Source organism: Barbatula barbatula, assembly GCF_947034865.1.
Source record: "Barbatula barbatula genome assembly, chromosome: 2".
Lineage (NCBI taxonomy): Eukaryota > Metazoa > Chordata > Actinopteri > Cypriniformes > Nemacheilidae > Barbatula > Barbatula barbatula.
Window position 1 is genome coordinate 31,793,648 of NC_136767.1, and position 14,896 is coordinate 31,808,543.

At 39.3% G+C, this 14,896-nt stretch overlaps 1 protein-coding gene across 4 annotated transcripts in view; it reads left to right on the forward strand.

The window, feature by feature from the left end:
• zbtb20 (zinc finger and BTB domain containing 20) overlaps positions 1 to 14,896 on the forward strand; it is a 41,141-nt gene that overhangs the window by 4,586 nt on the left and 21,659 nt on the right. Inside the window, exon 1 of one of the 4 annotated variants that reach the window (XM_079450970.1) lies at positions 7,323 to 7,578. The exons of 2 other annotated variants lie outside the window; for them this stretch is intronic. The gene's annotated coding sequence lies outside the window, so the exon portion shown is untranslated. Of the gene's footprint in view, positions 1 to 7,322; positions 7,591 to 14,896 lie in introns of those variants that run through there. One more of the 4 variants, XM_079450969.1, reaches the window with a different exon arrangement.

Below are 14,896 nucleotides of genomic sequence, written 5' to 3' on the forward strand. Positions count from 1 at the left end.
TGTCATTTTAAACAATGTTGATTCTGGGCTGTTGTATAATACTTCCGTGTTTATTTTGATGTTCTGGTCCAGCCAGTAGGAGGAGTCATTTTGCCCCATGGTATTTAATGTTGGTTTCATGATATCTATGGCTCGTTTAGAGTATTTTAACTATTTCAGCTGTTGGATTGATGTAACATGATGAAGTTTCTCTTAGATGAAAAGTTTTACATCAGAACTCATGATATGGCCTGAGGGAAGCACATTTGACTTGACATTGTGTCTATACCAAATAAATGTTGACCCTTCTATTCAACCATTCTGCAATAATATAAAATATATTCAAATCTATTAACATGAAATGTAAATGTCATCCTAACGACAAATTTCAAGATGACATTGTTAATGTTGGTGCGTGTTGCCAATCTCTTTCTTTTAGATGTTGCTGTGTCGTGGTTGCCATAGGTTATATGAACGTAATTGGAATGTGAACTCCACTTCGAGTTGTGTTGTGCGTCATACATGTACATACAATATTTTGTCCACAAATCATATTTATAGGGCCGTCAAACCGCGACAATCCAGAATAAAAGTTTGTAAAAGCACATTATATAAACACATGTTGTGCATATTCATTTTGTATTTATAAAAACATACACATACATGCTTCTATTTAGGAAAAATATAAAATCAAATAAAGATTTATATATCATTTAAATGATTGGTAATATAAATAGAAACATTTACATTATTTTCCAAATATGCATACATGTATGTGTACACAGACATATATTATGGAAACACAAACGTTTATTCTGGATGCGATTAATCGCGATTATTCTTTTTACATCCATAAATTGTTTATTTCATTAAATTAGGAAATGATTAATATGATTCTTGGACACTCGTCTCTCATTGGTCGAGAGTTTATTGGGTCACTGTGGCTTCCAGTCGCTGGCAATGTGAACGGGCCCTTTTGAGTGACGTAAAAAATTGGAAATAAACGGTATTGTATACAGCTGATCCCAGAACAGTTTTATATTTGACTTTCCATTGATGGTTTAGGGATATCTGGTCCTGCTTCGGCCCTATAAAGCAAAGGTGAAAGTATCGTACTTTTGCGATTCAATTATCGCGTTAGACCTTGAGAACATAGACAACATTTAGAACTGGGTCATAATTGGGTTGTAAAGTTCTGTTTTTTCCTTTTAGTGAAAGCTCGCAATGTAATTACTTGACAATTTAATCTTAGAGATCTATCAGAATTAGTGAGCTATCCACTTTTCCTAATTGAGCTGAACATTCCCCTTCTTACCCTTAGGCTTTATCTTGGAAGAATAAATTCTATTCCATTCTTTTCCCAAGTTATTCCCAATGAGTGGTTTTTCTCATTTTCACGCTATTCTTAAGAACGTGGCGTTCTGGAAGGCTGGACTCACCACAACGCTCGAATCTTTGATACCCGCCGAGTTTGACGTTCTCCTGTATTTTGCGTTTTCACGCTTCTCGGAATAGAAAGAATAGTTCGTACTGCTCAAAAAAGTCTGGGAAGGAATTTGGAATGTAGGCCTCAAAGTCCTGTCGAGACCCCTTTTGTTTTTTGTACCCCCGCTCCTGTAGAAGTGTAATTGTAGTTTCTTTTTCTGTGGACGGCAGCTGCCTCCGTGTTGTGAAAGAGCCTTCCTTGTGTTTTCCACCTTGCCATGCGCTAACTTCTCATGAATGACCCCCAACGATGAGGCTTTTTTCCAGCGGCCGTGGTTTGGCTAAAGCACTGTACATTGTTCACCTCAGATGACCCGGCGTCACATACTTGCGCTATCTCATTCACACACCCACATCGGGAGAACCAGTTTTAGGCAGCCAGGGTTAGAGCTCACCTGGCAAACTTGTAACTTTTACCTCTGCGAGAAGAGCTGTTTTGGTACAATGGGGATTTTCCACAGCGTGAGTGCCAGCGTTCTCTGCCCGCCCTTTTGCATACATAATTGTCAGTCATGTGTTGCAGCATTAACTTGGTGAATCTCTTCCTTTTGGCTTTTTCTTTCTTTCTTTCTCTCTTGCAAATTTGATCAATTTGTTGCCTTCACGCTCAAGACACAGTGTAGAATCAATTTTCTTTATGTCACATGAAACGTAAACACTTTTGCCACCCGGCATGCCTTTCCAAGGTCTGTTCTTACCCAACGTTTGTTTTGCGCACGCATACAAAAGAAAGCCGTCCGTCTGTTCTTTCCTTTCAAAACGTGACTTTATGGGCACAATACAGGGATGAGGAGTCTTTTCAGCACGTCTCTTTAAATACATAAACGAGTACACAGGCATTTCACTGATGTGAAAAATGTATCTTGGATTCTAATAGGGAAGTTGTGTGTTTGCCAAGGTGCTCGCGTGTCCTCGCCTAACCCCGGCACCCATATGGTTTTCTGCAAGTCTTAGTGAGATCACTGCCATTTCTGAAGGAAAATATCTGGAAATGGTTTGTGAACGAGAGATGAAAAAAACAAGCAGAGGTAGTCAAAGAGTTCTCTCTCAGAGTTTGGCCAAGTTTACTTCTTATTTGTTTACAACCCGAGCGTATGAAACGGGCCCGGCGAGGGAGGGAGATGCTTTTCAGCGCAGCGCTGAAAGTACAACGGCCTCCATTTTGGAGAATCGCGTTTCCCGTTTGGGATCTGAGAAGAATTAACGCTCCCATAATCGAAACGCGGGACGGCGTAATGGCTATTTCTACAAAGGCTGTTTGACACATTAGCACTCCACATAGTTAACAAGTCTTTATTGTTACTGGCAAGGAGCGTCTCCTAAAGACGTGCCGCAGAAAACAGCGGCGGATCTGCTGGGTCACGAATATACATTATAATGTGGAAGAGCGGGAAGAGCGTTCCGAGCTTTTGACACAACTGTTATCAAATACGTACACACATACAGATCACGCAAAATGATCAAAAGAAGAACTGAAAGAACAAACAGCGGTTTACAAGTCGCAAAGGTCACGGCCGTGCAATGACGTAACTCTTAATGTAAATATTTTAAAGAGGAGCTCTGTATCGTGCGTGCCTTCGTCTGCGCTTCCGAGGGGAGTGATCCGGCCTCCCGGTCCCACTCCGTCTCCATCCAGGCGTTGTTTATCTAATCTGTATTATGTGGCCGTTTTGGAAAGAGCCCTCGACGTTTTTATGGCTCTGTATGAACTGGGCCGGCTTAAAGAGGACAGCTGCACAACCGAGGGAGGTTTTAAAGTAGGAGTAGCCTTGAAAACTGTGCACATAGGTGTACGTACCTGTTGCCAGGACAGTTGTTGTTGCCAAGGCAATTTGGCAGAGGAGCAAAGTGTTTCTAAGTTACATTCTACCCAGTCGAATATCAGTTTTGATCATTTTTTTATTTGTAATCTGGTCGCTGTTGAACAGAACCGGAGCATATGGAATGATGTTTTTATAGTGAATCTTTACAGCAGTGCCAATGTTGTTGCCAGTGCTGGCGATTGTACTTCTATAGCAGTATATTTAGTATTTACCTGGGGAAAAGTAAAAAGTGTGTAGACATTTATACTATTGTTGTTTGTACAATAATACGTGAACATGCACCTCGATATTGACACACGCTTTTGGAGAAATGTGTAATGAAGTGGGGCTGCCGAAAAACAGCTTTCCAGAAACAATTTAACGTAGATTTTCTGTTTTAAATAATAACGGACAATCTGATACTGAGTGTCATTTAAAGATTTGTTCAGATTTACTTAAATTTTTTTTCCAGCTTACACTTGCAATTAATTCACTTCCTTTTCTCTGCGACGAGGTGGAAAGCATTAATGAGATTTTGGCAGTTTCCGCGTAACTCTTGTGAAATTGCTGGCTGTCCCAACACGTTGCAATAGCAACACGGTTATTAATCTGACGGGGTTAGGTTTCTAAAGAACTTATATTTTGACACCGGTGTTTTGGCAGACTGGGAATTCTTCATTGGAGTTATTACCCAAACAACACTATTGTTTAAGTATGTAAGAAAAGATGGAAAGTTGAAAAGTAGTCAGAGGGTTTGCGTCCTTGGGTAACTCATTTCGTGAGTGTGAATATAAGAGCAACAGGTATTTACACAGTGCCTGCTAACACAGTATTGCAGTATGTTGTGTATTTTTGTGTGCTATTTTCTTATCACACTTTTGGGGGTTTAGTGCATAGTGTTTATTTGAATACACTATGGGCCGAATTCTGGTTTCAAGGTATACAGAGGTTTAAAAGAGTTAAGGTTTCAAAACCACTAAAATTTTCTGTGAAACCGTTTCTAGGATATGAGCCGTGTTTACAGAAAAATAAATACTTAAATCCTGTAATTAAATGTTTGATGTTTATGTCTAATATATATGACAAAAATATATATTTTTTGAAACAATATTATAATTTTAAGGCTTTATTTTACCCGACACACATGTTCTATATGTCGGTTCAAAATTAAATCTATTGTGTCAAGTTGAAAAGAAGTTTTTTGTATACGCAGATATTTGGAAATAAAACATTTTAGTGTTGTAATAGCAATACCGTGAAACTGTGGTATTTTGATTCAGGTTATTATACCGCCCAAATTGCATTTTGGCCCATGCCTAGAATACACTCCCTTGAACATGTAGTCCTTCCCTGGCACATATAGGTTGGCATAGGTGTTAAAGGAATATCATCATGTATTTCCCCTCCTGTGATTGTAAACCTGCATGTGACTCTTTCTTTAGTGGAAAGAAGATATTTTGAGAAATGTCTCAGTGGTTTTGTGTTCATACAGTAGAAGTCAATGGGGTTCAGTGTGGTTTGGTTATCAACGTTCCTCAGATCATCTTCTTTTGTGTTTTGCAGAAGAAAGAAAGTCATACAGGTTTCTCTTACGAAAGAAAAACCTATGTGAATATACTGGCAAATATATTGCAATGGATTAAATAATGCATTTCCATATATTGGAACCAACAAGTGCTTATATTTTTCAATAACGGCTATTCCTTATGTATTATTCAATGCCTTGTAATATTGTCATGTATTATTCAGTATATTTTCAAATGTATATTAAATGATTTCCATGATTGACAGTAGGCATGGGCCTGTATGGGCCGTAAGATGTTGACGGTATGATAACCTTGAGCCAAAATTTTGGCTTTCCTGTGGCTCGGTGGTTAGAGCATGGTCACCTAGCAACGCCAAGGTCATGGGTTCGATCCCAGGGATTGCAAAAAATTTATTTTCTTAGTTTAACGGGTGAACTGTCCCTTTAACACGAAAGAAGGTTGGCTTTATAATTGTGGTATGGCAGTCGTCCAGAGATTGGATATGCAAGTGGCCTTTGAAACATGTTCACGCTACAGGTTCAATAAACATTAGCTTATATCTAAGACAACGCATTTACCCTTCTAATAATGGTGTTTAGAAACATGTCATTGTGCCTTAACCGTAAGTCAGCGTGAAACCCATTTTACTTCGGTAAGGGGCGAAAAAAGGGGCCGGAGACTTGACTTGACTTAATGCAATTCACTGGATTTAGTCAATTATTCAAATATCCTTTCTGTTTAGAATATAGATGGACCTCAATGAGAGTTTACACCCCTTGAGTTGGTAAAACGTCTTTTTTACTATCAATATTTTATATTGACAGAAGATGTATTAAGAAAGTCAGAAGCCATTGACTTGTGGTCTTCTCTGAGCGGTCAGCAAAGTCAGATTTTAACTTTTTTGACGTCATTGAAAATGGAAAAAATGAAAAATGGTAAATACTGTCCTTGAATCCATAAGACATATAGGCAAATCTGTTGCCAGCATTAAAATTAAAATTTGCACCAATCGTGTGCCGAGAGCTCACAAGAATCCAACTGAATCACAGTCTAGTTTTACGGATTAAAGAGTGTTTGCTTTGACTAACGAAAGACATACAAAACAGCCATACACGCCAAAGCAAAGCATCATTTCTAATCTCAAGCTCGATATTTCTTTATTGATGCCATGCAGCGAGGGTCCAGATCGAGGTGGAGTGTGAACTCGAGCACTGTGGGTGTATCGTCGCTCTGATCTTCTAAAGGATTCTCATGACTTCCTGTTTCTACCGGCTATCACCCTTTTTGCGCATGCCTATCCACCCCCCCCCCCCCCCCCGAAAAATTTGGCAGTTGCCATGGACATCTGTACCAACATGATAAGACTGTAATTGTACCAATATCTGCTCGAGGGTTGAAATAATTTTGCAGACCATCACATGAACAGTCAAATGGTCCGCCTTCTAAACATCTTTGTGATGTATTCAGTTAAATATAAATGCAAAAGGGGTTCTCACAGGGCTCTTCTTTTTCAATTTTACACCACATATCAAATGCACTACTATGGTACTTGCACAAATGCAACAGATGTAATAGAAAAAGTAGACTGTAATGTGAACCAATGAATGTTGAGAATGGGGAAAATTCAATTGCAACTTTGGCAATAACTACATTGTTTTTTACATCTCTATCCATTGTACAGAAAATATTTCTTATCATTCAAATATTAAAAATATGTACACTGGATTTGTAGAGTCAGTGTTACATAATCCTGCAGAACAGAATCTGGGTTATGTGTTCAGCCTGAAAATCACAGAGGATCTCAGAATATCCATACATACTTTTTTATTAATAGCCAATTAAAAACAAAATATATAAGCTTGCATATATTTTTGGAACCGTAGTATTGTATTTTCTCATTGCTCGTAAGTATCAATCTGCGATTGGAGTTGAATGGAGACACAAAATCCCAGCAAACAAGATCAATAGTGCAGTACTGTTGTTTCGCGAAAAAAAAAGAAAATCTGATTATAATGCAAAAATACCATTATAACTATAATGAGTGAAATCAACACCAGTTGGATGTTTAACACACATCGGTGGTGGTGAGAATGAGTCTGTACGGCGTTTAATTGATACCTGTTGAAACAATAATCTGTATTTTGGCAGAAGTACAGAAGAAATGCGATTGTTATTAAGTGACAACTTACAGAACTGAATACAGTATGGAAAGTTTATCTTACAATTTAAAGAAAGCTCCTCATTGTGTTCCAGCAACGGCGGTTGATATCGATCGTTCGGTACGGCTTAAAAATCAAAAACCTCTCCTGCCCAAACCCTAAAGCCTGCATAATTCATCACAAACGCTCGAGTGTATGCAAACGCAAGAGGAGCACGACTAATTTGACAGCAAAACAAGAAGGAGCACTCGAGATGAAACAGGAACATGCGTAACTTTATGATCAGATGGCAGCAGGCCATAAACGCACAATATAAACTTCAGTCCGGAAGACTTTCCTGGCACCTTGCCCGAAGAGCGCCGGGTCGTTTCAGGTCAGGCCTGGCGTGTTGTTGTATAGGAAGTGCGGAGAACTCGACTCGCAGCGTTTCACTTCCTCGTTTTTCACGTGCCAGAATCACATTTGAGAAATCAGACGTTGAGAAGACAGCAGAGGAGGGGAGACTCGAGGAGCACAGCTCTCAATGTTTGTCTAGGCCCTCGTGCATGTGGTGCACATGTAGTTTGTGCGTGAAAAAAAATGCGCGGGGAGACGGTGCGCACGCTCGCTAGGGATCAGTCTGAACAGGTCAGGACGCAGGTTTGTTTACTGCAATCTTTTTTTTTATTTGCGTGTTTCAGAAACGTGTGTTTTGATGCCCTGTTTACGCCTCATGTTTGACATTTGATGAATGCTAGAAACACTTTGTGTGAAACCAAAGGACTTTCTCAGCGAAGAAATTATATATTTTTTTCTGCGCTCCGTCCTGTGCGTTTGTTGCACGTTTAAAAGCTTTCCCAAAAGCAGTTGATCCACATTTAGCCAAGCAGCCTATTCAACTCGAAACGAACGCTAGTTAAATAAATAAATATATAATGAAAGCCGTCAGGAGGACGGCACGTATTTTGCCATCTCATTTGGCGGCCGGTTACAGTTCGCTGTTTTAGCTTGTCTGAGGAATGTCTGTATTGCACACACAAAAAAGAGAAAGAAAAGACAAAAGTGATATTTTATTCATTAGGACTGTCTGTCTTTGTGTTGCTTATGCAGTCTGCTCTGCATTTATATGCTAACATAATTTACCCCTCTAACCTAAGGCAGAGTTTACCATCACCTCAACGGACCCTGACGCTCCGTGTGTGTGTGTTTGTGTGTGCAGCCAGTGTTACTAATATTTCATCATGTGTGTGTGTGTGTGTGTGAGGGTGTTTGTAGATTTTAGATTACAGGGAATCATGGAGAGCAATTTCAGAATGTGCCATCTCCCCTGCTATTGTTTGGGATGTAAATCTTTCTCTCGTTGAAAATGTCAACCCGCCTTAACAATACAGAAAATATATGATATATTCTAGACGTCGTTTCTTTCCCGCTCTCCATAAATGGCAATTTTACTGATGTGCTGTGTAGGTGTTTTAATGCCTGTAGGGTTCATGTAATTGGGGTAAAAGTAATTAAATCGAGAGATTGATTGATTATTTCGCTGCTGGTTGAACAGGGATGTTTCACTGGTGTATCGTCGTCTGGACAGTAAGATGAATTCGACTGCTTTGTTGTATACACCACAATACTTATCTGAGAGAAATCTGAGAAATAGATTGGTGGAGTGTCTGGTTGGTCTAAAGTGCAGTTGTATAGGGTTGTTCAAAGATTAATTGTGATTAATCGCATCCACAATAAAGGTTTGCGTTTACATAATATATGTCTGTGTACTGTGAATATAATAATTTTCTATTTATAAACACATGCATGTATATGTTCAAGAAATATATACAAATAAATATGAATGTCTGTACAGTATTTCATTTAAATTATATTTAATATAAATATATACATGCAAATATTTCCTATATATATATATATACATGTGTATGTGTTTATAAATACAAAATAAATATGCACAGTGCATAGACATATATTATTATGTAAACGTCAACATATGATTTGGATGCAAATAATCGCGATAACGTTTTGCTGTTTATGCTAGCGCCTGGGATCATCCAATCAGAGTTAAGAGATGAAATGATACCTTTGTTTCTTTAAAAACAAATCAATTACTTTTTGCAGACTCGTGCATTACGTAGTGTGAATCTGTTATAGTACCTTAATTTGTACATTTGCATGTATTTGTTAATAATCTTATCATTTGTTTTGCATCCATCAACGTCCCAAAGGACATGAGAAACGAACTTTGGTTTGGTTGGTGTAACAACTTTTTGTTAAATTCCTGTGGTATTGTGGTTCGTACTCTGATATACCCTGATGTAAGATTTTCGTCATACTGACAATGCGTGACTACAAATAGAAAATATGTTTAAAAAAATGTAGGTTCTTGTGTTTTCTATTGATTTTCCTGTAAGAGAGATGTCAGGGGTTGTTTTGCAAATCGAATGTTGTGGATCATGGAGTGTGCTCACTGTTGTTGCAGTCTGTAGTCTGTGTGTTTACATAAGAAGGACATTGTGCGATTTGACCTTGCGAGCGAGAAAAAGTATGTCACGGAGAGTATACGTGATTCGTTATCTGTGAATTATTTGCGTCCAAAATGAAGAAACTGAGATGGACACTGTCACTTTCATTGCGGGTTCCTCTCTCGCATGATATATCAACATACAGTACTTTCACCACAATACAGTATAAAGCTTTGACACTTCTGACAGACCCAAATGAACAGTATGGATGGCGTGACATGGAAAGCGTTTAGAATTTGTCGGAAAGCAGGTCAGCGTCCACGTTCATTTTATAGGAGTATGGTTGGGTACGGTTATAAAAATACCTCTCGCTCTTATTGTTTCTGCCGGGTGCCATTAAAGAGCAGGCTCAGAGGCACAGGACAATGCGTGAATGCCGAGCATTGTAAGTCACATTTGCATATTTGAGATTTATATTATTCAGATGCTTGACATCCTTTCCCAGAATCCCCTCCTTCTCCTTCTCCTTCTCCCTGCCCGACACCCCACCCTCACCTTTTTCTTGCCTCCTCTCTCTCCCTCTCTTTGTTTCCCCCCTCTGCCCCCCCACGCCTGATAAAAATGATTTCGAGTCACACACTGCATGCTTTATGAGATGGCCGCCTCATTAAAAAGCTTCTCTGATTAACCTGAAAACGGCTCCCTTTCTTACTTTTACCCCCGTTATTCATTTGGTTTGTCTCGTTCGCCCTCTACTCTTTGTCACGGCAGCCGGGCACAGCCGTCTGAGTCTACCCCAGACGAACTGACCTCTGGGGACGTATTGACAGCACGCTTTACCGAGTGGCAGACGTATAGAGAGAGGCGGGTAGGCGATCGATGACAACACGCCGCAGCGTTAAAACTCCGAGATTTCCTTTCCAAGATGAGAGATTTTCGGTTGAGGGAAAACGAGGGGTGGAGGAAAATGGTGGGTTTTTTTGGGGATGAAAAAAGGGGGTGGGGAGGGATCTAATTAATTTTGAAGGATCATCGGCCCCTTTCGTCCAAGGCAGAGAAAGAGGGAGGGCGGGTAGGAGACGGAGGGGTGAGCGGGAGGGTGGAGTGAGGTTGAGCGAGAGAATAAGACGACGGAGGGAGGCGGGGGGAACAGACAGACCCCTGGACTGATTAGAATTCTGGGCAGGTAGCAGGCGGCTGCTGTGCACCCACTGTGGGCCAGGCATGGAGGAGAGGAACACCCGCCCTCCCGCCCGCCCGTGTGTGTGTGTGTGGGGCAGTAATGCTGGACGTGCACTGTACTTTTGTTACCAGCGTTCACCTCGTATCACCCAGGAGACTCGCGGTTTAGTATGCCACTGTTCCGAGCCTTCGCCCTGGCAATATATGTGCCATCCTTTATAGGATAAACAACGGAAATAATCTCAGATCAGCGCCGTGTCCCAGAATGATAGAAATGGCCGCGTTTGTCATTGCAAAAGAGCGCCCGAGTGGCGTTCTCAGTGATTTGTACAAATGAAGTGTGTCGTTTGGTTGTTATATACGTTAATCTCCAGTTTAATGTGTGCGTACAGCAATACTGTAAATAAGCCGCGGTTTAATTGATTCCCCAAAAAGGGCACTGTGTCTCTCGGGCACAACCAGAATATTGCTTTGGGTTTTTTCCCCGACAGCACAGCAACCAATGGTGTGTGATTGGGGGCGGGACTTTGTTTGACTGGCCTGTATAAGACGATACGTGTTTAAAGATCAGGCCCATTCAGATAAAGAATTGATATAAATATCAGATTTTTTTGCTTTAACCATAAAATATAATCATACAGACTTTTTTATTAATGACTTCATCTGCAATTAATAAAATTTAATTTATTTTTAGAATTTAAGCACATATTCATCTCTTTTTCTACTCACTTCATCACTTTAGATCATATGAGGGGGAACAATGTTTGTAATGTGAATTATCAGGTATAATTTCTTTTAATTAAACTTTTGAGATTTTTATGAAAATAAACAAGAGAATTAGTTGCAGGATCAAGGTCTTTGAAAATTTGGGCGGCTACAATAAGTGTTGCGCATTTTTGTTTGTGTCGTGGTTTATTGAGTTAGAAGGTGAGCGTAAGCATCTGTTGTTTTCTTCTTTACTTTCTCATTATTTTTCTCATTATAGGAAAGTTTTCTTCTGTAGGTTAGAGATTTGGTGAACGGATTAAGGACAGTGCCAGCATTTAGCATGGCAAATTGGAATTTGGACTCCACCAATGTTTCACTATTTACAGTCTAATAACTTTTGAACTGTAAGTCCAGGATTGTTTATTCCTCTGATTTCTGTACTCATACTTAATCCAATGTATACGAGGCTTTTCATTTCTGCCTGATTGCGATTTGAAATTCTTGAAACATTCTTCACAATTTTGTTGAAGATACACCAAACCGTTCTCGAACTCAACGAATTTGCCAAAGGTGAGTTTGGCAAAATAACCGTTGTACATTTTTACCGTCCGCCATTTTGATTTTTGTATTATACAAATGCTATGACATGTTACAAAACTTGGTTTGTTGCCACCACATCCTGAGGGATTTCTGCAAAGGTTAAAGCCGTCGCCTTCTAGTGGTCAAAATATATAAACATTTTTAATTGTGGTTCTAACTTGAATAATTCGGCCAATGGTCATGTGACCACACTCTTCAGATTTCTTGGGTCATGTCGAGTCCATACTTCCTGTCCGCCATTTTGAATTACACATAAAACCTTCCCGCTGTCTTTATTTGTTTATTGAAGAAGTATACGTAATGTTACGCTGCTCGAAACAAATGAAACATTGAGGGGCTAATGGAGTGTTTTGTGAAGCTTTATGTGCGTTACATCTAATGTACCCATAAAAAGCTTTTGAAAGATCTTCATACTACGCGCTCTAATGAGCTCCTTTTATTAAAGTCTCGCTCCACACATGTGCGTGTTTTTTTTCTTATCAGGAAACGTTTACCTCCTCTGCCTGTATCAATATGCATGAAGCATTCATTGTCCGGACTGTCGATGGCGCTGTATGGTATAGACAAAGCAGCTTTTTGTTTATCCTGAGAACATGGCTTTGATCATGGTCTCTGCTCTCTGTCATTTATATTCACATGCATGTATTCTGCCGGCGATCAAAAGGATGCACTTGAAATATATGCAGTACAGTATGTATCTCGGACTAGATTAGCGTTAATTTGTCACTTTCAGGCTCTTGTTTGCATCTCGCTCCTAATGAACGAGTGTACTGATAGTTATGATCCGAACACCACGACTGGACTGCATTATGAAAAGCACTTGAAAAGCGATAGCTCATCCTAAAATGAAATTTCAGTCATATTTGATTCACTCTCATATGGTTTACAACCTGTACATGTCTCTTCTGTAGAAAGAAGATATTTTGAGAAATGTTTGCATTGTTTCGTGTCGTGAAGTGGTGTTTTGGTTTTCAGCATTTTTCTACATATCTTCTTTTGTGTTCTGAAACAGAAAGAAACTCATACACACCTAACAACTCTCCCTTGTGACCACAAATGCACATTTTCTCAAGAAAACATCCAAAGCTTATGCACTATATTCTACAGTTCAACACGTTAGTTTGCTCGTTCTTGGCTCGGCGTGGTCGTAAAAACTGTCCGTCGCATGCGAACATGACCTCTTTTACCTAAGAGACAGCTGTGGCTACAGTAATATCAGTCTGATCTACATTGCCCTCAGTGTGTCTATTAAATTAATGTCTTTTAAAATCAGCGTCTGATGGAGAACTGGCAGGTGGATTTGGGTCACTGTCATCGTGTGTACATGATGTTCTGTCAAACAATCAATCAGACAGGTCGTCACATGTATTTAGGGTAGGCTGTTGGTTTTATTGACATAATTCAATCCGTGGTACATCAAGGATCATACGCCTGCGTAGCATAACATTTGACATACTACTGAAGTATACTACATACTACTAGTTTGGCAGAGGTATTTTTTGCCCATTACTCCGAATTCGCGCTGCCTGTAAACGCCTTTACCGGTTTTCTCTCAGTTTTGTTTATGTGCGCATGTCTGACAGCGCAGTAGTAAAAGTCCCAAACGAAAGATATAGTAAAATAATACACAAAATTCCGCTCTCGAATTATGCAGTTGATGTAGAAACGTCAAAATGAAGAACTATTGTTGAATATGCCGGTACGGCGGACATGAGCTGAAATATAAAAATACAGTCACTGCACGCGAGAAACCCGGCAAGTCTCAAACTTCAATGTAAACGCGTTTTTCTGCATAGCCGGTATATTACTATGCATGTAAACACGTGAAAACAGGTTTCTTTTTAAGTAGATTTTTAAGAAATCAGTTTATTGTGTGCATGTAAACGCACTCAGTGTTGCATGTTTGTTGCTTGGTCGCTCTAAATAAAACAACAGCGAAAGAAGTCCTCACTTTTGCACATATGACACGGGGCTAGCCGCTCTCGAGAGCCCTTTGCTAAAGCAAATTAAGACGAAAACAAACCTTAAAATTGTTTATATATTTTATAAGACCAAAAAAATCTCGAAATCTGCAACCGACCATTTATTAAGACCATTTATTAAGACCGCTTTTATAACAACAGAGCGCTGTGTGATGCAGCCTTCCGAGCATAAACACAACACAGCGCATATCAGCAGTTTAGTTTAAATTGACGGACAAAACGAATTTTTGGCCGAAAAATATGTCGCTTTGGTTACCAGTTTGTCAATCGTCACAAATGCAGGAGTCTGTACTATTTGTGGCTAAAGTCATTCACGAACCAGTGGGCGGGGCTAGAGAAGTAGTCGTTGATATTCTTCTGTGTAGGCGGCGTTCAGCCTATCAATTACGTGGTGTCATTAAAAGCTGTCATCTCATTAACAAGGAAGTCTTCCGTTCTGACACTTACAGGATGTTCGTTTGAAAATACGATGAGCTTTTATATAACAAAAGCTCCGGTTTAAATTGATTTCTTAATTCATGACACCTTTAATGATAGAAAAGATGGCCAGTGCAGAGTCATAGTAACACATCTGGCGCTTTGTGCACGCTTCCCATGTTCACCATATCACTCTATTTATGTACTCGGATCAATAACTCGTCTCGTTCGCTCCGGATAAATTGATGGTTGATCTCTATGTGCGGAGATCAATGATTATGTGTGAATCATATAAATGCATTAACGAACAATTAATGAGCAATACTTTTGTTCAAGTATTTATGAAACCCTTTAAAATATTAGTTAAAAAATACAACTATTAATGTAAGCTCTGGTCCATTAATACTGACAAATTTGAGTTTAAATAGTCAATTTAATTGAGTAAAATTAACATATAGAAATTAACCTCATTGTCTAGTCTTGTTTAATTAAACTTTTAATAAAACGGAAAAAAATTAGAGCCTTGTTGTTATGGCAGTTTTTCCCCGTAGTATCGTAAATAGTATAGAATATCGATATTTTTAAAGTATCGAATCGAAGTGAGAACGA